Source organism: Hemicordylus capensis, chromosome 3, assembly GCF_027244095.1.
Source record: "Hemicordylus capensis ecotype Gifberg chromosome 3, rHemCap1.1.pri, whole genome shotgun sequence".
Classification (NCBI taxonomy): domain Eukaryota; kingdom Metazoa; phylum Chordata; class Lepidosauria; order Squamata; family Cordylidae; genus Hemicordylus; species Hemicordylus capensis.
The window spans coordinates 119720546-119747025 of record NC_069659.1 but is presented as its reverse complement, the minus strand read 5'-3'; the positions used below and the strand labels follow the sequence as shown (position 1 = coordinate 119747025).

General features: G+C 40.4%; 1 protein-coding gene across 1 annotated transcript in view; it reads right to left on the bottom strand.

The window, feature by feature from the left end:
* MID1 (midline 1) overlaps positions 1-25555 on the bottom strand; it is a 325882-nt gene extending 300327 nt beyond the window's left edge. The window contains exon 1 of the mRNA XM_053308270.1: positions 25327-25555. The gene's annotated coding sequence lies outside the window, so the exon portion shown is untranslated. The remainder of the gene's footprint in view (positions 1-25326) is intronic.
* Between the last annotated feature and the right edge of the window lie 925 nt (positions 25556-26480).

Below are 26480 nucleotides of genomic sequence, written 5' to 3'. Positions count from 1 at the left end.
TTTTATTTTCTTACGAATTTTGAATATGTTGGCTTGTCACTAGCTTCTATAGCAAAAAAAAAAGTCCACTTGAGATGTGATTTTTAAAAGGATGGTACATTTGCATACACCACCCAAAGTGGGGAAAATAGTTGTGCCCCCCTCCCCTGCCGGCCTGCTGATCATGGAAGTCCCCATCTGCAATCACACTTACAGCATTCACCTCTTCAGGTGAACGAAGTAAGCATGAGCTGAACAGCAGTGGGAGTAAGGAGGAAGGATTGACATAACAGGGGTGGGACTTCCATTCCCGCTTTGTACAGTGAGTACACCTTCCTTTAACAATCACATCTGAAGAGGAGTAAAATGTTCAACATATCTAGGAAAGATTCTTAAGAATCTATGTTGCATTGTTTTGTTACCTACAAGCCCTTTCCAAGCCGACAACTGCTCAAGGCTTCCAGTTAACTAAACACTCACTAAAATGACATGTGTACTTTCTTTTTTCAGGTGAAATACTTTTGTGGTATTTCTAAAGGCCAAAATAATAGCTTCTTCTGCTTTGCCTAACAATAGGCACTGCTGTTCCAAATAAATACGTTCATTGCTTTTTAAATCTCTACAGCCACATAAACGTACACGAAGCACATGCGATTAGTATGTGATTAGTAGTTTGAGATGTCACAGCAGTTTAAATGCAAGGTTAAACAAGTAAAGAGATTAGCCTATCCTGAAAATAAGCCCATTACACCAATCCTTCGGCTGCCATAGAGAAGCTAAGGAATCCCAAATTACTACACTTAAAATACTTAGACCAAAAGGCCTTTCTGGAAGTGGGACAAATATTTTGAAATGCATCTGGCTGCAGCTGTGAACAACACAGTGGATAATGGAATGTGGAAATGAGGACATGAGATACATGGCTAGAATGTGAGTAGAGTTGACATGGCAAAATATAGGCCACTGTAATATAATAAAAATATGATCTAACATGCTAATTAAGATAATTTGAAATGGTATTTTGTTGAATGAATTAGGAGCAGTTATTGAGAACATTTTTAAGATCCAGTGCTCATTCTTAACCAATCTAATTTTAATTTCTTGCATTTTGGCCTCTTATTAATTCATTGCTGTGAGTCCTCATTGATGATTATGCTACAGAATAAGACACCATACAAATTTTTTAATCCAGATCAATTTCTTCCAGTTGAGAGAGTGAAATTCTCTCCTCATAGTGAATTAAATTAGCACAAGTAGTATGGGTGTTAAAGGCTATGCCTGCTTTTTAGAAGGTTAGAGCAGTAAATACTATGGCTTTTACAAATTTTAAATCCAGATCACTTCCTCCCAGTTGAAAGAGTGAAATTCTCCCCTTATAGTTGAATTAAATTAGCACAAGTGGTATGGAAGTTAAAGGCTATGCCTGCTTCTTAGAAGGTTACTTAGAACAGTGAATATTATGGCTTTTGGATGCTGACAAGACACTACAAAACTCAAATTTGGAGTACAATGAATACTAGACCAATTGCTGTGGACAAAGCCTTCGTCTTCACATAGTTTTCCCTAAAACCCAGCATGGTTATCAATTTAAAGCTGGAGAACAACAGGCAAGACAACTCTAATTCCTGATTCCAAAGATTTTGTGGCACATTAAACATGAGGGACTGAAGAACAGCCTTGTGTAAAGTGAAAAGGAATAGGTAGTTGGACAGCCCAGTAAATTGCTAAACAATTCTCTCAATTTATTTCTCCTCTTTTTCTATGTAGTTTGAATTCTGTTTGTTCTCCTATGTCACCATCACAAAACAAATCATTCCCAATTTTCTTTTAAAAAGTGGCAGCCACAAGGACAACTAACCCTGATATTCTGCAGCAAGGTTATTGTCCCATTTATTATTTAAGTATGAAATATCATGCTGCTGACATTTTTATTTATTTATTTAATATATTTCTACACCACCCAAACCTTGCATCTCTTTTGGATCTGTGTTGGATCAGAATTCGTGCTCATATAAAAATTATGTTTTTAAATTATCTGGGAAGCCCATGATGTATGTAAACAGGGTTCTCTAGTTATCAACAACCACATAATGTAGAGCAATGATTACACTGCTCCATATAATATTATAAAATCAGAGTTGGGAAGACACCTTGTAGGACATCTAGTCTAATCCCCTGTTCATTGCAGGCAATTCAGAGGCAAAACATATACAACCAATGGCTGTTCAGCCTTTGCATAATCCAGTGAAGATGAGCCTGGCCTGACTCTGTCCCCCTTCCATGGATAAAAAGCAGCAAAAATTGCTCTAACATTTTTAGACTAGACTATAAACAACATATTTGAGCCCAGGTGGAGGAGCCAAGGAAAGGAGAACCATGTTCCGCCCCATTCCTGGCAGCCTCGCCATGCACGCACCAATGACACTCCATGTGCATGATATCACACCCAATTGCTGGAGAACACACCCAAGCCCTCTGCATTGCATTCTCAGCCAGCATTTGCTGGCTGAGTGCATTTATTTCCCTTTCTCTCCCTTGCCAGCAAAGCCAGCCAGAAAACGGCTGGAAATGCAATCTGGAGGGCTTGCACAGGCCCTCTGGCGATCGGGACATGCCCTTTTGCACGTGACATCATACACAAGGAGGGCTCGTGCAATGTTGGCTCTGCCCCATTTGAGCCAAGCTTTACTATCATCTGCACCAACTACATATACATATTTGCATGAACACTATGAAACTACCTGTGCTGAAGAACATAAGGAGAAGCTTATTAGACCAGAGCAATGGTCCATCTAGTCCTGTTTCCAATAGCAGACACCAGCTAGATATTTTCAGGAAATCCATAAAAAAGGCATGAAGGTAACAGCTCTACCCTACTGTTAGCCCTCCAAGCTATTCAGACAGGTATACTACCCATGAACCTTCACATTCTGAGGCGGGTCTCATGATCAGTGAGACTCGCCGGAAGGAGGTTTGCAGGGACAGCGGGCTTAGCCTGTTCTCCCCACAGATGATCAATACCATAGCCCTGGGCAGACAGATTGACTGCCCCCACGACTGTAGGCGCTGTCACGGAGTCGGCGGGGGCTGCAGGGATTGGGGGCCATGTGGACCCTGGAAGTTCCAGGATGCCCCATGTGAGGGTGCGGGGCATGCTGGAGGGACCCTCCTGCTCAGGAGCCTCCACTAGCCCAATTTTCTTCAAACGTGAGAACCACCGGGCTCACGCCATGGCTACTCATGAGGAGACCCCGGAGGGGAGGTGAAAAGCCACCTCCTGGCTCCAGGGGTCTCGCCAGCATGCTCTGTGCATTCGCACAGGGCATGCTGGAGCTTCCGGGGGCCGATTGGCCCCCACTCCCCCAGCCCCCGCCGGCTCCGTCACAGAGCTGGCAATTGTGTGGGTGGCCAATCCGGCTGCCCAGGTCTCCCACCCAGATCGTCTGCAGGGAGAGCGGGTTTAGCCTGCTCTTCCTGCTCAGCTCCTGAAACTAGGTCTCACTGATCATGAGACCCGACTCCCTCTCTGTTTAGCTAACATGGTTTATACCCACCGACATCTCTTCCACATATTGCCTTTGAAGCTGTTGAAAAAGAAGAAATTTTTAACATTCATTTTTCTAGAATATCTTAGTTGCCTCTCAGCTTCAAACAAAACAGAGACTTAGAGCCACTTTTAACAAAAGTGCCTTTTTGGTTTACATCAGTGTTTCTCAACCTTTTTGGAGTCAAGGACCGCTAAATTCATCATGCAGAGTTTCAAGGATCGCTACATTTTTTGTGTGCAGTTTCTAGTCCCAGACCAGCAGTTAGCAAAGGGGTTTCAAGTTTATCTATTAGTACAGGCGTTCACAGGTGTTCACCACTCAAATGTCCTGATGGGCCAAAACTGACCATGACTTGGCTCATGGGGGCCGAGGTCAATTTTTAGGGTGCTGATTATTAAAATAACACTTAATCAATCAATTAAATCAAAGTGAAATTAATGAAAATGAATTTAATCAATATTTAACTTTTGAAGTTCTGGCTCAAAAGGGGGAGGGAGGAAAGGATGAGACATCATGGCTCCCTGGCACCTGAGATTTGTCCAGTCCAGATTTAACATTACCATATTTTAAAAATAGGTTGCAACCTTACACTCCATTCTTCCAATTCTGTCTTTTCTTACTCCTCATCTATCTATTTTGCATATAAACATGCAGGCAGGAACTTGTGTCAAGTTCCTGTATGCATAATATCTTGCTTCTTAAATGCATAAAAATAGTAATTTAATATTGCTTTTAAAATAGTACTCTCTCTTACACACACAGTACTCCCCCTCCAGCTTTCCTCCTCTCTTCATTTGGTAATCACTGCCCTTGCTCTCCTTAGCAAATGGGACAATGCATGTTTGCTACCATAAAACCAGCTTATCAACTTAATTGATAGGAAACTTAAAACATGACATCTCATATCATACTGGAAGTCTGTAACCAAACATCATCCAAAAAACCTCCAAGCAGTACACTCAGAACTAAAACACTCATTACCTTAAAAGGTAATGTTATGGTAATGAACTTTACACATCAATATGGCATCCACATTAGGAAAGTAAACCACAGGGAATGGGGTGGGCGATTTAACCCTTCATATCACACATTCATATATATCCAGGTTTTTACAACTGTAATGATTTTTAGGCAGAGGTTTAGGGGGGGGGGGAGTACTATGTACTCACACATGAGTGGGAAGACTTTTAGTGGGTCTCTTCTTCATCCTTCTTTCCCTCCTTCTCTCTCCTCTATTCACCATTTCATACCTTGCTACACCCAGCCCCCACTCCATCCCCTTTCTCGTGATCTCTTTTTTCCACTGGTTTTCTCAGTTCACACACATTGCACTAGTTCTCTCTCCTGCCTGCATGTTTGCTTTTAAAAATCCCAGTTTATGTTAGCTTCATCCCCTTTTTGGTAAGTCAGTAGCTCACCCTAGCCACCCCTTTCTTCATCTCCCTCATCCCACCCCCACATTTTATTTCTCAGTTCACACAGATTGTACTTGTTCTCTCCTGTATGCTTGCTTTTACAAATCCCATTTTATTTGATCTTCATCTCCTTTTGTTGAGTCATTACATGATCAGCCCGCCCCTCACCCCCACCCCTTTCATTCTTCTTATCTTTCCCTTCTTTTTTCATTTGATCAGCACTGTTGCTTACTTTTGTTTGTTTTCTTATCTTTTGCCTGCCTTCGTTCCTCTATAAGTCTGTTCCTCCCCTGTAGTAGTTCAGAACAGAGTTTATGCATGCAGCACTCCAGCCAAGCCAAGCACTCCCTCTCACTCGCCCTGCTACCTGCCTCGTGTGTTTCACCGGCTGCATACCAGTGACGTCACTCGCTCTCGCTATCTCCTCTCATCAAAGAGACTGGAGATATTAGCTGGGAGTGAGAAAAGGCTGTCTGGGACTCCGGAGGAAGACAGAGCCCTGCAGCGAAGGATGCCTGGTTAAAGATTAGCTCCAGGGAGCTAATCTCCAGGGTGTTAAAGGACTGGCATGCTTGAAAAGGAGGGGGTGTTAAAGGACTTTCACGGACCGGCACTCAACCCCCTGGGGACCGGAAGCAGTCCGGGGACCGGCGGTTGAGAAACTGTGGTTTACATAATAAGAGTTAGAATGATTGTGTGATAATGGACAGAATTTGATATCATTATGGAATTGTATGAACACCTTTGCTTCTTCTGATGTTCTTCCTATATGAATCATTCTTACAAACAGGCTTATACAAAAGACTTACTAAACCAAAAACCAAATGAGATATATTAGTCACACTGCCAGCATAGTTTTGCTGGTCAACGGCCGAATAAACTTATATCTATCTTCTGCCAACAAAGATTTTGAAGATCTATATTGGTCCACACAGGTTACACACAGAGAGACAATTAAAATTCCTATTACTACTGCAGGATTTCCATACCACAAAAGTTGGTAGAAAAACCAGGCTGGCAGACCTCACAGCAGCACAGCAGAGGAAAATACCAACACGCAAATCAGGACACAGGTTCCTCTACCACAATGTACTCTATTGTACTTCTGGAATCTCACTTGGGGAAGAAGCAACATAATGAGGCTATTCTCATGTGCAGTGAAAAGTGGGCTATGGGAGCCCAGCCTGGTTTCCGCTGTGTGGCAAACCCTCTTGGGTAGCCCACTGCTTAACCCAGGTTTCAGGTGCAGGAGTGCTTGGAAAGCAGGTTAACTGCTCGTGTGTTGCCATGGTGAAGCTCCACACTGCAATGACTCATGAGTAGACTCCCGACTACAACAAGCCTCCCAGCATTGGGAGGCTCCCCAAAAGACACTTACACAATGCTTTCTGGGACTCCTGGTGGCCATGAGGCCCCCAAAGCCTGCTGGCCCAACCGGCTCTGTGACAGAGTCAGTAATTGTCTTGGTGGCCAATTTAGTCACCTAGGGAGGGCTCCCTGCTTGTCTGTTGGGAGAGCGTCAAACCTGCTCTCCCCGCAAACCCCATTCAGGCTCTGCACACAGATCATGTGTATATATGTGACACACTAATCACTGTTGCAAACAGAAAGCAGTATCTTAACTTTCTTCGTATTTCACAGCACAACTTGCCTTTTAAGAAATCCATAGACACAACAATCTTCAAGTATACATGACACTTTTAAGAGAAACTAGTCAGGATAGGCTAAATTATTACTCACCCCCCCCCCCGACACACACACACAGACACACACACACACTCACCTAATTTATGGATGAGCTCTTACTATTTCCCTAGTGTAAAAAATGAAACAATAATATGAACAAAGAACTGTTTCAATGGTGGCATAGAACAACATTTGTGCCTTTAGAGAACTAAGAACTGACAAATTCCATTTCCTGATAAATCAACATTTAACAAGTGTATTGGAAAGTGTTAAAATAGTGCCAAGAGGTGAGAAAATGCCAGTGGAAAGATACAATTTTGCTTACATGAGTAGATACCTCAGCTAAATGTCTAAGAGAATGGACAGAGAAATTTGCTGTAAAAATGTAACAAATTGCAAGGCTGTTTACAGAAGCTTATTTTGCTCAACAGAAACTGAGGCATAATGGCTATGTATGTAACTGTTGTAACCCAATGATATTGGGTAAGCAATGCAAACCCATTGCTTGTTGAACAGGCACAATGTACCAGTATATGCTTGCACATCCACTAAAATTGACTGTATAAATGTGAGAGAAACTGTTCTTGGCCTTGAGCCTAGCAGCAGCCTGACTGCTAATAATTCTCTTGGCCCACTTTCAGCTGAAGTGTATATAGAAATTCTAATGAATTCTGATTGAAGTGATCAATTACATTTGTGAAGCTTTGTTTCTTCCACATGTTCACAAAAATAGAAATAGCATGCAGCTCATGGAAGCTTGTGTTTTTACATTTTGACATTAAAAAAATAAACCACCATTACTTCATCCTACAATGGTTTAAAAGACCCAAGAATCCCAATGATCAGGAGGGCAAGAAACTGTGTAACATAGGCCTCACTTTATTAATATGGGCAGAGACTCCGAAAGCCATGTCAGAAGTCTCCCTACTTTGCTTTTGCACTTTGATGATGATGATGTATTTTCTAATGAAAGGTTTCTGAGGCATTTACAATCAACAGTTGCCCTCCTTGTTCTTTTAAGGATATTAAGATAGGATACTTTCTACGAGTCCCCCAATCACGCTTGTCCTCTCCACCTACAACTCACTTCCCTTTAGCTCCTAAGTCACAATTTGATTGGCTCTTTCAAGATTCTATACTTTGTTATTCTATATCTCAGCTGGCATGGTCATGACAATGACCTTGTGCAGCAGACACTGCAGATTTGTTCTCATACATTTTATTCACAGCTTGAATTCTTAGAATTGTGACAATTGCAAATCATACAACTGTATTGCGTCAACAGCTCTCACCTGTTGTCTGTTACCTAGTAAAGTAAGTAAAGTTGTGCCGTCAAGTCAGTGTCAATTCCTGGCGACCACAGAGCCATGTGGTTTTCTTTGGTAGGAGGGATTTACCATTGCCGTCTCCCGTGCAGTATGAGATGATGCCTTTCAGCATCTTCCTATTTCGTTGCTACCCGATATAGGTGTTTCCCATCATCTGGGAAGCATACCAGCGTGGATTATTTATTTATTTTATTGTTAAATTTGTATACTGCCTTTCATTAAAATAATCCCAAGATGGTTCACATAAAAATTAAAAACAAGACTATAAAAATGGATTTGAATCAGCAACCTCTTGCCCCCTAGGCAAGTTAATTCTCTGCAGTGCCATTAGGTGGCTTCTTGATACTTAGTAATTCATTACAATTATTACAAATATTTATATACCTCTTTTCAACCAAAAAAAAGTTCTCAGAGCAGTTTACACAGCAAAAGGTATAAGAATTTTGGGGCTCACTGCCCCAAAAGAGCTCACAATCTTAAAAACATAAACACAAAGAAACACATATGCAAAAGACACCAGCAACAGGCACTGGGAGAGAGGCAATACGGGACTGAATTGGGATCATTCAGCAGTATATGTAAAGGAAAAGATTCAAAACGTATGTTCCTTAAAAAAATTACATGTCCTTTATGTTTATTCCTACATGTGAAGTTATCTCAAAGACACAAGTTAAAGGTGTTTGTCAAAATGTAAGCATTAACACATTCTGCAAGCATTAGCACATGTGAATTTGTTTGCACTTTATTATTTCCACCCAAAGTGAAAAAATGTTAATGAGACTTAATTTAAAGGCATCAGCCAACTTTTCGTTATAATAAATCAATTATCTAAATATCTGAAACTAGAAAAATTCTGTTTGCCTAAAAAAAGAGTCAGCCCATGTAAGTACTGATATCCTGGAAAGAATCCAGAAATTTACAGATGAACATGATATAACTTTACAACATTCCATTGCAAATCTGGTATGAAAATGCTAGTTAGCAAACTGTGATGGGTAACAGGAGGAGACCAAGTATTTCACACGGTAAAAACATTTAGAGTGCAAACTTTAAAAGTTTGCATATAGAAAAACACAAAAGATAGATTGCATCTGTAAGATATTCCAGCTTCCACATCTTTAATAAAGTGACATAACATTTGATTTTTCATAATAGAAGATTTTATTGACGTATTCAGCATGACTCTCATAGAATCAAAGGATTTTAGAGTTGGAAGGGGCCTTGGGTATCTCTGAAATCTACTTCAAATTCAGATCCATGTGCTGTTTAAAGATGAACTTCCACTCAATCACATTTACCACTGACAAATACCTAGGTGCATTCAGAGGTGCACCTAAGTAATTTTGAAGCCTGGACCTAAAGGCCTTGGAGGCCTCCCCTCCCCTGAAAATTAAACATCAGCATGCTCAGCCAGGTGACTACACCGCCTGGCACAGACTAAAGAGGATTTGGGGGGACCTAGGGGCTGTGGAGGCCCTGCACTTCGGCCCTGAAGTCCAGGGGTAAGAGCTTCTCTGCGTTCGTTACGTCAAAGGTGTGCCTATAGGAGCCTGCAGCAATGTAGCTCCTTATTGTTTGTGGCCTAATCTAAATGGCTTCCTTCAGTTAGCCCTAATTAAACTTAGAACACATTCTTAACTCTATGCCTCTGTTTCCACTTCACACATTTTGCTCCACCCCAAAATATTTACTTGTCTCTGTTTTATTGCTACATCCTCCACTGTAGATATTTACTTGTCTATGTTTTATTGCTTTAGATATTGACATTAACCACTAAACTCTTTTCATACTTCAGAAACTGTATGCAATAGATGTGCAGAGTGGAGAACACCAGTCACCCAATTATGTGTGCAGAACCTATGCAAGAACATGTTTGCATGTGCACATGCAATCTGGGATTCCAAAAGCAGGATTCCTGATTTCATGGCGAGCCTACATACCATGTACACACAGATCTGATAAATGCATGGACATTGGGTCATGGCAAAACTCTCTGTCTGTTTATTACACACTGTTTCCAATCATTTAAGAAGACTTCTATTGCAGTTGTAACCTGCAAATACTTTACAAATATGAGTTCATAATCAACATGCATAATGTCCACCATACTAATGCAACAATGGTTTATTAAAATAAAGATTTTATCTGTCACTGAATGGTTCCACCAGTGCTGATGGAAATGGAATATGTACCAGAGCTTAACATTTTCAGAGCAAACAACCAAATCTTTCAAATGCTGTGAGTGTAACCTCTACAATTGCTTGGAGAAATGCAAATGATTATTATTATTAGCATCAAAGGGAAAATAGTCAATGGGTAGCTGCTTGTTCGTATATGTTCTTGCTGGAGATGGAGAAACAGTGCATCGACCTTTTGCACCGACTATTCTAATGGCCACTAGGGGCACTGGGTGTAGAGGTAGTCAGTGAGGGTCTCCTTACCTGTCCCTGCTTCCCTCTACTCTATGACCCCTGCTTTGACTCCTCAGGTACTTCTTGTAATGAGTCAGTTCTTCCTTTCCTCCTAGAGAGAAGATGGAAACATCTCTCTCCCTCTCCCTCTCTCTCTCTCTTCATTATGTAGCCTCTAGATAGAGATAGGTCTTTTCTATCCTAATATATTTCACCAATAAACTAGTTAAGTAACTTAGATTCTACAGTGATCTCCATGTATGTTTCCTTAAATAGCTGCAACAACTAAACTTCACACTCTGTAACTGGAGTGGTAGCTTCCTTGGCACTTTGCTATATAATCACAAAACCCCAACAGTTCTTAGTATTATTTTTTTAAAAAATTAGCAAGGCAGCTTCTTATTGATCCTAATATCCTGCTCTGTAGCTGATTCACGCATTACAAATGTCTCCTGATAACGATATAGCTTGAAACTTTTTCATTCAGTGAATGCCATTGATTTTGTGAGTTATCTCAGTTAAAATGTATTACATTTGAAGGGAGTGTGAAACAATAGAAATGATATTTCCAGTGTTATATAATGATTGTTTCTTTCAAACAATCTCTTCCACACCAAACAAGTGACAAATCGGCATTTTTATACATTCACATCAAGTCCCTAGATGGAACTTATTCTCAAGTTGTATGTGTTTACAACTGAACATTTGGGCCTGGTTCACAACCCAGTCCAATCCAAAAGAGAAACCTGAGTCTTGCCTCACTGCTTCCAACCCACTTATGCCCTTTTTCTGAATAAAAGCTTCTCTACCAACACGTACCTTTCCTTTGTGCTCTGATGGCAGACAAGCATCTCTCTCCCCCCTGCTCTCCCTGATAACCTGCATACTTCAATGGCTATGTGCCAAGGGCAAGGAGCACTGGGATTTTGAATTTTCCCATTGCTACCACTATTTTATTTTATATTTTATTTTATTTATATACTGCCCTTCCAAAATGGCTCAGGGTGGTTTACAACAGAATAATCACAATTAAAACCCGTTAACGATTAAAATGGAAACAATAAAAACAGAATAAAAGCAATTAAACATTCAAACAGTTAAATACCCTGGAAAATCAGGGCAAACATTTAAAACAATTTAAAACAGTTTACAACCATTTAAAAAACTGAGACTATGGGTCAATAACACTGGGGGTGGGGGTAGGATTTCCAGTGCTTCTTGCTTTTGGCACACAGGCGTCACAGCATGCCAGGCATCAGAAAGAGAGACTGAAAAGTTACATCCCTCCATTTTCCTGCTGTTGACTCTGGGAGAAGAAAAGTAAAAGGAAGGGAAAACAGGCTGAGGAGAAGATGCAGGTGAGAAAGTGGTTGAACAGATGTGCTGTTAGGCTTTTAGGATTCAGTTATAGAAAGGGTCCACCACTCAGATCATGTCACACTAGAATGACATCATCAGAGGTGTAAATACAGGCTCAAAATCAGTCTTAGAATGGGATTTGGGGAGGGGGATCCTTCCTCCATCCCGATTCCCGAGCTATGGGAAAACAGCCCATATTGTTTTAGGGTGGACGACTCTTCCCCCACACCCCGAGCTGGGGAGAATAGCTTATTTTTTAAAAGTCCAATTCTGACCCTGACTGAAATGAATTACCCTGTCACTAATTTTGCTATATTTTATTATCTTAACAAAGCAAATGACTGTAACAAGCTTCCAGCAACTATTTTTTTCTAAGCAAGAGCAGATTTGGAATGGGCAACTGGTAATGGATAAGTGGCAGACAGGGAAGTCATTAAGCACTGTCATCTCTTTTCCACTCCAACGGATCTACCCACTGCCAATTCTCCACTCCAAACTCTCCCATTCCATGCTGCTTTACCTTTGAACAGGCAGCTATTGAATGCAACATGCAATGTATAATTCTAGATGACTTGAAACAGAACAGAGTGGACTTTGGTATAGTAAACACTGTTGATTTCAATGAGGAATTCCATTTTCTTTGATGTATTGTGGGGCCCATTTGCAGATTTCTAGACAACATTGTTTCTGCTATGTTTTTTATTAACATGCTATGAAGTAAAGATATGGTTCTGATCTAGGAATATTACTAAACAATATTTAATAAGATGCCATCGTCCAAACAAATTTGCACTAAGGAGAACTTGTCTCTAGGCAAAATGTTAAAAGATGGTTTGGAAAAGACACATGGAACTACAGTTGCCTATAATTAATGACAGGTCGCATGGCTTGATTCAATTTTTACAAAACAGGTTTAGATCTAAAAATGCACTTGATATTACAGAAAGTCAAATGTGCATTTATCATTCAACAGAGATCTAAAGAGATTATTGCCATTAAAAAGCAAGCATTTGCCAGCAGTTACCACATAGCAACATCTGATGTACGATTTGTCTTTCCTAAAATTAAAATATGGAATAAATAATATATATTGGTTATCACTTTGTAGTGATGACAGGATCTATGAAAAGTGCCAGAATGGTGCCAAAACATTTCAGTAAAGTCCTGGCAACATGATTTTGCCTATCTTCTGTACTTTCCTAGCAGGGCTGAAGATCTTTCAATTACCAAGACTGATACTCTCTTGCAACTGACCAGAACCTTCCACACTCACCCAGATTTTTAGTATATCTGAGCGCACAGTCTATCCCCTTCCTGTCCACTAAGGTTGCAGGTACTTTCACAGTTTCAAATGGCTCCACTTCAGCTCTTGACTCACCTGTTAACTATACCTGTTTTGGCTGCTATAACAGATGCCTTTTAGACACTGTTGAAAAGATCTCAAACCTGGGTGCTGCAGCTGAATGATGAAACCAATTGGCCAGGTCTTTCCAATGAAATCAGCACTGGAAAAGCTGCGTTTACACAGCTGAGAAAAAAGAACATAAGAACAGTCCTGCTGGATCAGGCCCAAGGCCTATCTAGTCGACCAGCATCCTGTTTCACACAATGGCCCACCAGATGCCTGTGGGGAGCCTACAGGCAAGAGCTGAGGGCATGCCCTCTCTCCTGTTGTTGCTCCCCTGCAACTGGCATTGAGAGTCATCGTGCCTCTGAGGCTGGAGGTGGCCCACAGCCACCAGACTAGTAGCCATTGATAGACTTGTCCTTCATGAATTTGTCTAAGCTCCTTTTAAAGCCATCCAAGCTGGTGGACATCATCATATCCCATGGCAAATCATTCCATATATTAATTATTTTCTGTGTGAAAGAGTACTTCCTCTTGTCAGTCCTAAATTTGCCGACTTTCAGTTTCATGGGATGACCCCTGGTTCTACTGTTGTGAGAAAGGGAGAAACATTTCTCTCTGTCCACCCTCTTCACTCCATGCATAATTTTATACACCTCCCGGCTCGGGGGTCTCCCCAGTATGCGTCGGCAGTTTTAGCAAAAGCGGGTCCCACAGATCGTGAGACCCGCCTCTCTGTGTGACATTTTTTCTACAACTCAGCATGGTGATTATCAACTGCATTCTAGTGAGCTCTGGGTTTCCTTGGAAATTCATCAGAAGATCTCTTCAGTGAGAAGATCAGTCATGATGGGCAATCTGAAAGATATAATGCACCCTACTAGGGCTTTGTGAAGCTTTGGCTATATATTTTGATTCAATTATATCAATCTGAATATCCCACCAAATTAAATAATTAGAACTCCTGATATCTTTGAACAGTATCTGTAGGATCTTAATATACTTGGAGATATTCAGCTACTTGGGAGTTTTTCTCCCACCCCTTTTCCTCTGGCAAATAATAAGGCTATTCACATGAGCGTGCAAATCGAGGCTAAGAGAACCCAGCCCAGTTTTGCACACATGTGAATCTCCAGGATCAGGCTGATCCCGGCGACTACATGACAGCAAACCTACCTAAGAAGCCTCCCAGTTAAAGAAGGTTAAGGGAGCGAGCACACCCTTACCCTCATTCTTCGGATCATGTTTCAGCTGCATTTCGGATCGTGATTGCAGCTGCGGTTGCTTGCAGCCATGGCAGACACACTCAGGTGGGAGGGGGAATCCCAGTAACGCACTGTGCACTCATGCCACGCACTCCAGGAGGCAGGGCAATGTGCAGCGCTACATCAGGAGCCACTGCTCATCTGGGTACACGATCCACCCATCCAGGGACCAAGAGCCAATTTTCTGCAGGAAAGGTAAGTTAAACCCTCCTTCCCTGCAGACCACCCGCGAGCTCTTCTCATGTTTTGTGAGAAGAGCTCTAAGATCTTTTTAAAACTGACAAAGGGAAATAATTAGGTGATATAGTAAATACTGAGGGGCTGAGAGAGTCCTGTGAAATTGACATATGAAGCTAGCCAGTGACTTTGCTCTGTCTCCCTATAGCCTTCCAATCATAGTGTTTTGTGGGAGAGAAAGAAATAATGCACCACACTGTGTTAGCTCTGTTTCCTTTGCCTTCTGCAAGCTGCTGAGGGTCTGGAAGAGAGAAAGCAGGGGCTACTATCCCTGCAATTTTCATCCCGCTGCACGTGAAACCACTTATAACACTTTAAAAAAACCAAAACCATTAAATAGATTTTCCTCCACTCCCCTCCACTTGTTTGCTTGAAATGTTGCAGACATAATGCCCTCAGGTTATTATTCCCTGCTACTGTTATCCCCTGGTGAATAACAAAATTGACTTATTTTTAGACTTCCCCTCCGCTCCAAAAAATTAATGTGTATTTTTTAGGAAATCCTTGCACCTATTTACTTGAAAATTGCGTGCTTCATTTCCACTTAATAGGCTATATCATCCTTGTTGCTTCTGTACCATTCTACAAATAAATGACAATCGTATTGGCATTTTAGTGATTCTCCCTATTTTATCCTGTAGATGAATATTTGGATGACTGAATATTTGATTCCAAATATCTGAATTCAAATAAAGTGTGAACAATCTGAATACCAAACTGAATAGTACATGCTCTAAATACCAAATTTCAGGAATACTATTCCTGAAAAAGAGCATGCACACCACCTGCAGCTACAGGAAATTTTGGCATGTATTATACTACTACGACAACTATTTATATACCACTCTTCAACCAAAATTCTCAAAGTGGTTTAGATAATATATAACTAAGATGGTCCCCTGTCCCCAAAAGGCTCACAATCTACAGTACATTTGCTGGGCAACAATGGAGGTCCACATAGACCTGATCTGCTCTTCACGTAAACTGACAAGCTTGCTGGCAAGCAAGTCAATGTAGAAAAGGTTTTAATGAAGGAAGAAGTTTTGAAACTGACTTAACAAATCAGTATCTCAGAGTTGCTCTTGTATGCATTTATTTTTGAAAGATGAAAGAGTAAACATACAATAGAACTTCAAAGTTTTCTTGCTATATTTAGGCTCCAAAAAAGCCTGTAACTTATTCAGAAAGTTAGCTTCACCTCCTCCTTCTAAAGTTACTGACCTCAGAAATGCTGACTCACAGCTGTGGGGTAATGGAAAGTATCATACAAAATCAAACCAGTCAATCCCATTTCTGTCTTTCATGGCTATGTGCTGCTATTTGTTGTGCATTCCTATCTTGGTTCACTGACTAATTTTTATCATGAATCACCCAGAACTGTAATATTGGTCCCTAAAGCAAATATATCTAATAGATAGATGCACAAAGTGGGAAACATCGATCTACCCAAACCACAGTAATCGATGACTCAGTGCTGCAGTATGACCAGAAAGGACATGCTGAATATGGATTTGTTCATCATGTCAGGTCAGTGTTGCATCCTAAGGCAAAACAGAAATCTAATTCACTGTAGTCATGCAATAATCATCTTCCACATCATAGAAATAATTATTTTAAATGATTCTAATTTCAAGACTATAATTAATATCTCATATGTATTTTTCCATGACTGTGTCTTGCCTGCCACAGTCTCTTCATTGGACAATGTTCAGTTTTCATTTTGGGAAAATATACTAATAAAATCATGGTTCAAGTCTCAGTTGCTGCTGATGCAACAAAATAAACCAGACTGATATAATTTCATGTTTAATGGTCATAAAGAACAGTTATTATATGGATGTCATAATTTCAAGGCTGAAATAAACAAACTCTTGATGCATGGATAGAGATACTTCCCACATTTGCCAGATTCACTGCAACAGACCTGTGAACTCTTCTCCTTTAAGCAGGAGACTACATATTTTAAGACAAATCCCCTCTCTGTCTGAAATCTGAGTGACCAATGTTTCTCCCCCTCTATTGACTAACTTCAGTGTGTTATTGCAATTATGATGCATTCCAAGTGACAACTTGCAAGACAAGCGCAGGAAAGCACCAAGGGAGAGAGCAAAACTACCAGCCTTTCTGCACCTCCTGCCCTTTCCCCAACCTCTACTTCCCCCTTCTTCTGTTTCCTCCTCTTTACACCTTCTCTTTCCTCTTCCTGATACTCCTCTGTCTGGCTGCTTTTCCTTTCCTGCTCCAGATCTTCCCTACCACACCTCTCATCTCCTGCACCTCTCCTCCTCCTTCTCATCTTCTCTGTCACACCTGAGCCTGAGGGAAGAAAAGCATTTGGTTGCATCTGCAAGCAATTCCATCCCAACTGTGTTTAAAAGTGAAATGTTTTCCTTTCCCTAGTCCTGACAGGAAGTAAGGGAGAGAACTTCCAGCTCTGGAATTGTTTTCGCATGCAAGCAGAGGCCACAGTTGCTCCACATGGGATTTAGTCCAACCTCTTTGTCCAACCAAGCCCCATCAAGCATACTCAGCCAACCCTATCACAAAAGTGTCACAAAGGAGCAGACCCAGCAGTAGCTGTAAAAATGTTCCCCATTAGAATGGGGAAATATCCACTTAATCGTTGCCCACAATAGGGTTTTTAAGGGGGAGGGACAGAACACATTTCTCTTCTCTCTATACCCACTTATTTCTGTCTCACCAGACCTGCTGGACACTGGGAACAAAATCCTTTAAAGTTGGTGGCCTGCTGGACATTGGGCAGAAATTCCTTTAAAACTGGTAGCTTCCTCTTTTACCAAAGATGCAACTGCAGCATATATGTATATGTGTATATAATATTTGGAGGTTACAAATCTTTTTTTGGTAAGAATGTAGTTGCTAAAAAAATCTGCACCGTAAGTTATAATCTGATTAGGACCCCAAGGTTCACGTGAGCAAACCACCAGGTGGAAGCAAATGGTGTCCTTTATGACAGGCAAAAAGTCAGGGTCCTAAAGTGGCAGGTAGTAGGTAAGGGACAAGTCAATGTTCCTGAGGCAGCAGCTACTGCATAGAAGGCAGAGTGGGGAGCTCAGTCTGGCAAGCTCTTCTCACCTAGAGATCAATAGCTCAGACTATAGTGCAGGGCTGAGACTTAACAGAGCCAGGTGAAGCTGCACTGGTCTCTTCTGGATCACCTACCTAGGTTTGGAGTCAGCTTTTTAGTGCCTTTGTGATGTACAGAATTACATGGATGCCAAATTACATGTTACCTCTTTTATAACAAATTACCAAACTACTGGAGAAAATGATTAAAATAACATTAGTCCCACGTCCACCAGTTCATTTTTATCATCTTATAGTCTGCCAATATTATGTAACCACATACGCAACCATCCCTTATCTGTAGGGAATAGCAACAGGCAGATACTTAAAGCTTCCTTGGACTCACAATCACTTTTAAAAGGCTCAACATCTTTGGTAATTTTTAAAAAGGCCTTGAAAACACATCTTTTTCAGCAGGCTTTTAGCTGAAGTTTTAAACCGTTTTGTTTATTTTATCTTGCTTGCAAGACGGATTGAGTGGCAGTATAAATGCAAGAAATAATTAAAAAAGTTGAAAGAGTGGAAGAGGATGTGCTGATCAAAGAGTGCTTATGTTGGAATGGGCTTGAAGAAGGAGTGGGCAAACATTTCTTTGGTGGGAGGATAAATCTAGATTATTAGTTATGCAATAAAACAAGTGGAACTTGTTTGTTCCCATTTCTTAGGCCGGTGCTCTGAAGCCAAACAAGCCGTGCCAGAGCTGCATGGAGTACCACAAATTTCTGGTGAAAGGGACTCCTTTATAGGACACCTCAGGGAAACCCCAGGACAGACGGGTCAGTGTGTGGTGGGAGGTGTGCATGGGGAGCAATGGAGAAATAGTTCCTCCAAGTGGTTTCTCCAACAGAGACTTGGATGAACTCCTAACCCATTCTGAATTAACAACATAACTGGTAAGGAGCTAGTGGAGGCCCATACAAACTATAGATGGGTAATATTTCCACACCTGATCTTAAGAAAGCCAACCAAGTTCATCCCTATTCACCACATATATCACATTTACATAGATTCCTCTTGCTTTTGTTGGACAGCTACCATCAGAGTGATTTAGTTTGAGTGGCAATAGTACCTCCGTCTTGTCCGGATTCAATTTCAGTTATTAGATTACATCCAACCCAATCACGGCCTCCATCCCCCGATTCAGGACATCTACCGCCTCCCTAGGATCAGATGACAATGAGAGATAGAGCTGAGTGTCATCTGCATATTGTTGACAACTCAGTCCAAGCCCCTGGACTACTTCTCCCAGAAGTTTCATGTAGGTGTTAAACAGCATCGGGGACAAGACTGAACCCTGTGGGACCCCACAGGCCAATGACCATGGGGCCGAGCAGTAGTCCCCCAGCACCACCTTCTGGACCCTCCCACCCAGAAAGGACCGGAACCACTGCAACGCAGTACCTCCGATTCCCATACTCGAGAGGCGGCCCAGAAGGATACCATGGTCGATGGTATCGAACGCCACCGAGAGGTCCAGCAGAACCAACAGGGATGCACTCCCCCTGTCTAGTTCCCAGCCCAAGTCATCCACTAGAGCGACCAAGGTAGTCTCAGTCCCATATCTGGGGTGGAAGCCAGATTGAAAAAGGTCCAGATAATCCATATCATCCAAAACCCTCTGCAGCTGGGATGCCACCACACACTCTATCACCTTGCCCAAAAAGGGCAGGTTAGAGACCGGTCTATAGTTGTCCAGGTTGGAGGAATCAAGGGAGGGCTTTTTTAATAATGGTCTTACCACTGCCTCCTTGAGGCACTATGGCATCCTGCTCTCCCTTAGTGAGGCATTAATAATCACCTCCAACCATCTACCTGTACCCTCTCTGGCAGGTTTTATTAGCCATGAAGGACAAGGGTCAAGAGCACACGATGTCGCCGCACACTGCCCAGGATCTTGTCCACATCCTCAGGCCGCACCAACTGAAAAGAATCCAACACCACGGGACCAGATGGTACCAGAGGCACATCTGCCAGAACTGCCAGAACTCTGGAGTCCAAATCGGCACGGATGCGAGCGACTTTATCCACAAAGTGACACGTAAACTGATCACAGCGGGCTGTAGATGATCCCCCCCCCATTACCTGGGGGGATGTGTGCAGCAATGTCCTTGCTACACGGAACAGCTCCGCTGGTCTGCACTGAGCAGATGCAATGGATGAAGAGAAAAAACATTTCTTCACCTTCGCCGCCGCCGCCGCCACCACCACGGAGTAGTCCCTAAAATGGGCTCTAGCCCGTGTTCAGGCGGATTTGTCATGACTCTTCCTCCAGCATCGTTCCAGTCATCGCCCGAGTTGCTTCATCACCTTAAGCTCCGAGGAAAACCAAGGAACAGATTGGGCCAGAGAGGGCCTTTAGGAGCAACCATGTCAACAGCCCAGGCCGTCGCTCCATTCCAGAGATCAACCAGGGCCTCAACAGGGTCACCAGCTCTGAACACTGGAAACTCCCCAAGGGCCGTCTGGAATCCAAGCGGATCCATAAGCTTCCGGGGGTGGACCATCCTAATCGGTCCACCACCCCTGAAGAGGGCAGATGGAGCAGTCAAACAAAACCCCACCAGATGATGATCTGTCCATGACAAGAGAGTTGTCTCAAATCCCCCCACCTCCAGATCATTTATTTCCCAGTCGGCAAAAACCAGATCCAGAGTATGTCCTGCCATGTGGGTAGGGCCCGATACCAACTGAGACAGGCCCATGGTTGCCATGGAGGCCATGAAATCCTGAGCAGCACCCACTATTACAATTCCAATGTTGGAAAAACAACCAAATATAATTTCTAACAAAAAGGGAAGCAGAATGGTATGAAAAAATATGCAAAGGCTTTTCTACCAATTAAATTCTCAACGCAGTTATCAGATAAAATATAAAATGGACCAAAACTGTTTTGCATCCAAGATAAATATATATGGTTCCACTTACTTGATTTTGGTTATCATTTCCTGGTTGGGAGGCCAATAATTATTTTTAAATTGCTAATAACATGACTATCTTAGCCTATAAAAAGACATCACACAATCAGTTCCTGTATGGGTGTCTGCAAGTCATTGCTGTGGGGTAGCTATTTCATTTGATTTCTTTAACATTTTATTTAATAAACAAATCACACATGCCAATCAAATGCCACTGATTTACATCATGTAAAAACAGATCTCAAGAAACACAGGCAAAATAAGAGCAAACAGATGTTTGTAATCCAACCACTGTGCTAATAGATCTAGCATGGCAGCAAATGAAAAGGAAAACACATCATACACTGACTGGGCCACAAGAGTTTTCAGTGCAACTGCATATCTCAGCAATCAACCAAACATTTCAAACAGCTTAGCTGCATTCTTCAATATCAAATGAAGAATTTATAATCCTGCTGCTGATTATGTAAAGTGGCATCCCGTTAAGACAAGTTGATAAATTAAGTTTCAGAAAAGCTTAGCCAAAGGCAAGAGAGGGGTGGTGAGTGCTGGCATCTGAAGGCTGGCAGGAGGCCATTTGTGGGTCAGGAATTGCTGCCTTGGTGCATTTCACTCCACCAACCCTGTTCCCCAAAACCCTTTCAGCGAGCAAAACTAAATGCTGTAACAGTAAAATTAAGGGGAAACAAAAATGATCACCTTTTACTTAAAAGTGAAATGTGTGTTCAATATCTTGCTCCTATGGAAATGTAGTCAATTGACAAATGGAGGGAAGGTCTAAGAAATTCAACACCAGCAATCTTGCAGCCAATGATGTTGAAGACAGCTATGATTCCGCATTTTTATTCAAAGCAGGCACCAGGGATTCTAATAGTTCTAATATAAAATATAGTTTTAAAATATAAACAACAAAACCTGATAAATAGTACACTATATATCCTAAAAGGTTTAAGTAAAAAATGCCTACTGAAACAAAACTATCTTCAGTGCCTACTTAAAAGCAGAGAGTAAGGTGACCACATAACAAATATGTCCCTATGAAGAGGTCATTCCATGAACTGCAAAGGTCCTTCCCCCCACCCCCCACCCCGGTCCCAACAGAACCACTGTCAACAGTGCAACTACTGTAATCAAGCCAATAGAGTCATCAAAGCCATAGCTACAAATAATTTAGATGTTTCACAGCCTGGCGCGCACGCGCGCACACACACACACACACACACAAAATCCAACCTACTTATACTACAATTCAGTCTATCAATTCCAAGCAATTTTATTCCCTTTCAGCCCTTTCTCGTGTTTAGACAAATATCAAGATGGTGGTATGTGCACATTAGTAAAGTAAGCCGGTTGGGACATTTCCCATTCACCAGAATCCTTCATATGATTATGCTAGCTACTGATTGCTTTCAACAATATCACTGTACTTTGTTTTAAAGACGTAAAATGAAATCAGTAAACTGAATGCCTCCTGGTCAGGAACTCCTTTACAAAACTAGATTATAATTTTTCTCCACAGATCATTGCCTGTAGAATATTGTGTCAGGGCTGTTCAAAAATATCAGTTTAACATTTTAGCGCTTAGGTAAATCTAATTTTAAAAAATTATTACTGAATTGTATTGAGAAAGATTATGGGGATTATATGCCTTAAGAAATTGCCTTCTCATCCAATTTTGCTAGTTGCATACCCCAAAATGAAGAATAAAATTTTAAAATTGTGACCTTAATTCCGTCTGAGATGGAGCATGATATGATATTATTATTCAGCTTATCTGATGATATCATTTCTTCCAGCAACAGTATATAAAATGGCATATTTATGATTCTATATTATTTTACATTAAAATAATATTATCTCCATCTAACAATGTGGTGAGCAGATGGTTGGCAGAATCCAGACTAGTGACACATAAGCACTATGAAAGTCAAAGAAAAAAATAGTTATAACTCATAAAAGTCCCATTAATTTCTGTGTAACTTTGTCCTGGCTAATGTAATCTGGATGCTGCATAGCATGCCTTGTTTTTATTTTAAAAATTGTTTTATTTATTTATTTATTTATTTAAAAAGTTATAGGGACATTACAGGATTGCCAGTCATGAATTTTCATATGCATTGTCAAGTATAGGTATTATACCCAAAATATATCAACATAAAATTAAAAGGGATTTTGATATATTACAGGAAGGTGTGAACGTGATGGATAATTCAGACTTCCTCTTTTCACACCTGCAGTATAATGTGCAAAGAAGCAACTTGTGCATTTCCCAGATGAAAACACAAAAGCTCTCAATATGAAAAAGTTGTCTCTTTGGAGCTTAGGATCAAAAATAAAAACAGAAAAACACTCATATTTTGTCACTTCCAACAACACTTGAAAGAGTCAAGAGTTTCTAGCCTGCAGTCTTAAAAAGAAACTAGATAAACAAAGGGTTCCACAGCTCAGAAAGAAAGCCACTGAAATAATCAGTTTTTCAACAATTATTCTTTTAAGTCAACTAACTTAATTTCTAGCCCACTTAAGACACCTAGTGGCTAAACACTTGTCAGGCATTGTACCAAAACAACCTCCAAAACTGTACACAAATGGCAAAGCAGCCACCAAGGACATGATAACCTAAATTGTACCTCATGACTGCAATTAAATGAAACCAAAATGTTTTTCAGTATATATTAAAATATCAAAATCCAAGTTCAATGTGCAACCCAAAGCCTTCCTTATGTCGTTAGTTTTCATCATCTTTATGTACCCAGTGATCAGTTATGACATTAAACTGCTTCTATCAGCCCTTGTTGTTCCTTGGACCAATGGCTTTCCAATGGTGACTTCCTTCTTCCTTTTGCCAAGCAAGACTTCCCTATTCCATGACAACTTATGTTCAGCCTTCCAGTTTATCAGACACTAGCTGAAGTGTCAGCTTCTTCAAGGCTAATGTCCTGCTGTGCTGATACCAAAGATGCACCTCCCTCCAGATGGTCACATGCAGCTCCAATGGCTATACTGATAAAAGAGAGCTCAGGGCATATAGTAAAGTCAAGGCTGATATTATTCTTCACTCAATCACATTTTGGCAAACTAGGAACTTTTGTTGCCTGTAAAGGGAAACTGAGATTATCACGATTTTGAGAAGTCCTAGTCACTTAGGAACACTTTTGAACATACTTACTGGTTTAGAGTCCAAAAAATATTTTTCACCATTTTACATCAATCAAGAAACATAATTCCATACCTGCCAACATGTCCCTATTCTCCCATTCACCTGAATGGAAAAATAGGGTCATGTTGGCAGGTACGCAATACAAATGAAGTTGGAAACCAGCCAAGAAGAGACATGAAGTTAATTTACATTTAAGAGCTTTTTGTTTCAATTTTTCAGATTCCAGAAGATAATTTCCATAGACAAACTGTATGGTAATAAATTGCATTTACTAATATAACACAGTAAGGATCAGAAAAATAATTTACCATACACACATACTATAGTATGTAGCTAACAATCCATCAGTTTTGCCTGTGTTTCAAATATTACCTTCATATTCCACTCCAAAAATAAGTTATATTTATTTTATATATGCAATTCTTATCACTGAGCATTAATGTTTGGTGAATTTTAGCATAAATGGTAATCAGTCATAATGTGATTTATTTTAAGATACTTAAGTCTTTGTATCATCTCCTCCATAAGACAGAGCATTCATTCATTCTGAATTGTGGAAGCATATGATGATAAACACATTATATTGTATATGTGAATGGGGAATTAGAATAAAAGTACATTTTAATATTACTAGGTCCTATTCTGAATTCTATTTTTAACCTACAAAACATCATGTTGCTTTATATATTTCAATACTTTTGCTTACTTACTGTATACACATTTATAAAAAAAACAGTGGTGCTCATAATATTATTGTAACAGTTTGAACAAATCTTAAATTTTCAAAAACACTGTTTTCAAAGTATTAATTAGTCCATTTCCACCAAATTTCAAGGTTATAATGTCAACAAAATGGTCAATAATGTGTTTTTAAAAATTTATAACGAAGTCTCAAGAAATTAAAGAGTTACATTTTTAAAAAAATTGTAAGAAAAACATATTCTGCACCTGTTAGGAAATACTTTCTGTATTCCATTTGGAGTTCTAGGAAATGATTTGTGAAGTAAAACAATTGAAGTCTCCATTCATTCACAACTCCTGCTAATAATACATTGTCTAATATAAGTTTTATTAATCGTTGAGCTATCTTTTTTGCATTTAAGTTTAGTTTGTTGCTCTGCATAGTATCATTACTGTAACGTTACTTAAATTCGTATTCCCTAGATTAATATTTTTCTTTCCTTTTGATTTAAGAAAAACTTTCCTAGAATTCAAAGCCAATGCATGCAGCAAATGTGTCTAGCATTTCCTAAGCTGAGCTCTTGTTTTGTACTTTCACATCTTCTTATCCTCATTTCCCTCATCTCATATGTATCCAAGATAAGAAAGTTTGTTGTCTTTTGAGGAAAGAAAAGTGCAACCTAATTAGAAGCACATGGATGTCAGCTAAATAGAATGACTCCCCACACAGCTGGTGCTGAGCACAGCCACCATAAATTGTCTGGAGATATTTATAAAACATGTAAGCCATTTTAGGAATGAAGAAGAATCACAGTTGTAAGAACATAACTAGGCAATCTGATATTCTCCTGCTCCACTTTGAAAAGAAAAGATACTACACTAGCTTGCAAGTACATCTCTCTCTTACCTCTTCCTCCATTATTTTTTCCTGCTAGTAGATGCTCTTTTCCTGGTGTGAAAACAAAGTTGATCGCTTCTCTCGAATTGACAGGGGCTTTTTGTGTGTGCCTGTTGTCTCTCTTAGGACCAGCTGAACTGTAGTCAGATTGATTCAGGAAGCTGTGCTCTGTCCAGCCTTCCAATCACTCCCACTCTGTAGGGTGTGGGCTGCTGGCTTGTCTCTCCAGGCAGGCAGCTTAAACCCCAGCCAGGCTGATTTAAGTCTAACAGGTTTCCTTATATACATAACTGTAAATTGCATTCCTGGAAGGGGGCAGAAAGAGAGAGAAGAAGAAGTAACTTAAAACTATTTTCAGTTAACTCAACAAATGCCAAATTGGTTTAATGAAATGAAGTTTGCTTGGAAGCCGCCGTAAAATGGGCAATACTTTGAGTTTATGCTTTTATATAATCTGTATTGGGTAAAGTTGAAATACAGATTATTGCAGGATGTTAAACATACAGTTATTAAACAAAACTGTGCCAGTTTTTCAATTAATTGGAAGAATTACCACTTAGTTATTCTTTCCCAAGAATTAATTGGGCTGGGATGGGGGTGAGCAGACCGAGAAGGACTTAAACACCATGTGCCTTTATCCCAGCCCTAGAACTATGCCTCACAGACTTTTACAGAATGTAAGTGAACAACAACTTTAAGTGTTAGCCGCTCCATAACAATTGTTCTCTGGGCAGCTCACAAAGTCAAATGATAAAACAACAATTGGATTTTTAAAAACACAATAATGAATTAAACCTGTTCATATACCCAGGGGCAGAGAACACATGTGTGTGCATGCAAAAAAGAACACATTCTACCCAGAAATAAATCAATCAATCACGTGGGATTCAATTTTTTCACATATCTTAGATCCTTCAATGTGCCTTCTACCACTCCATGTTATAATAGGTTTTAATTCTTATTTTTAATAAGAGCATCTTCAAGGAGGTATTTGTCTCTTTATACTGAAATAATAAAAATGCAGAACCATAGATAAGCAAAGGATGGCTTGTTACTTCAGTAAGAACACTTCTAAGTTCCAAGCTGCTTTATCACCTTTATTGTGTTACTCCTTGCAAAAACTTACTGATTCATACAAAACAGCTGGACAACTGAGGCTCAAC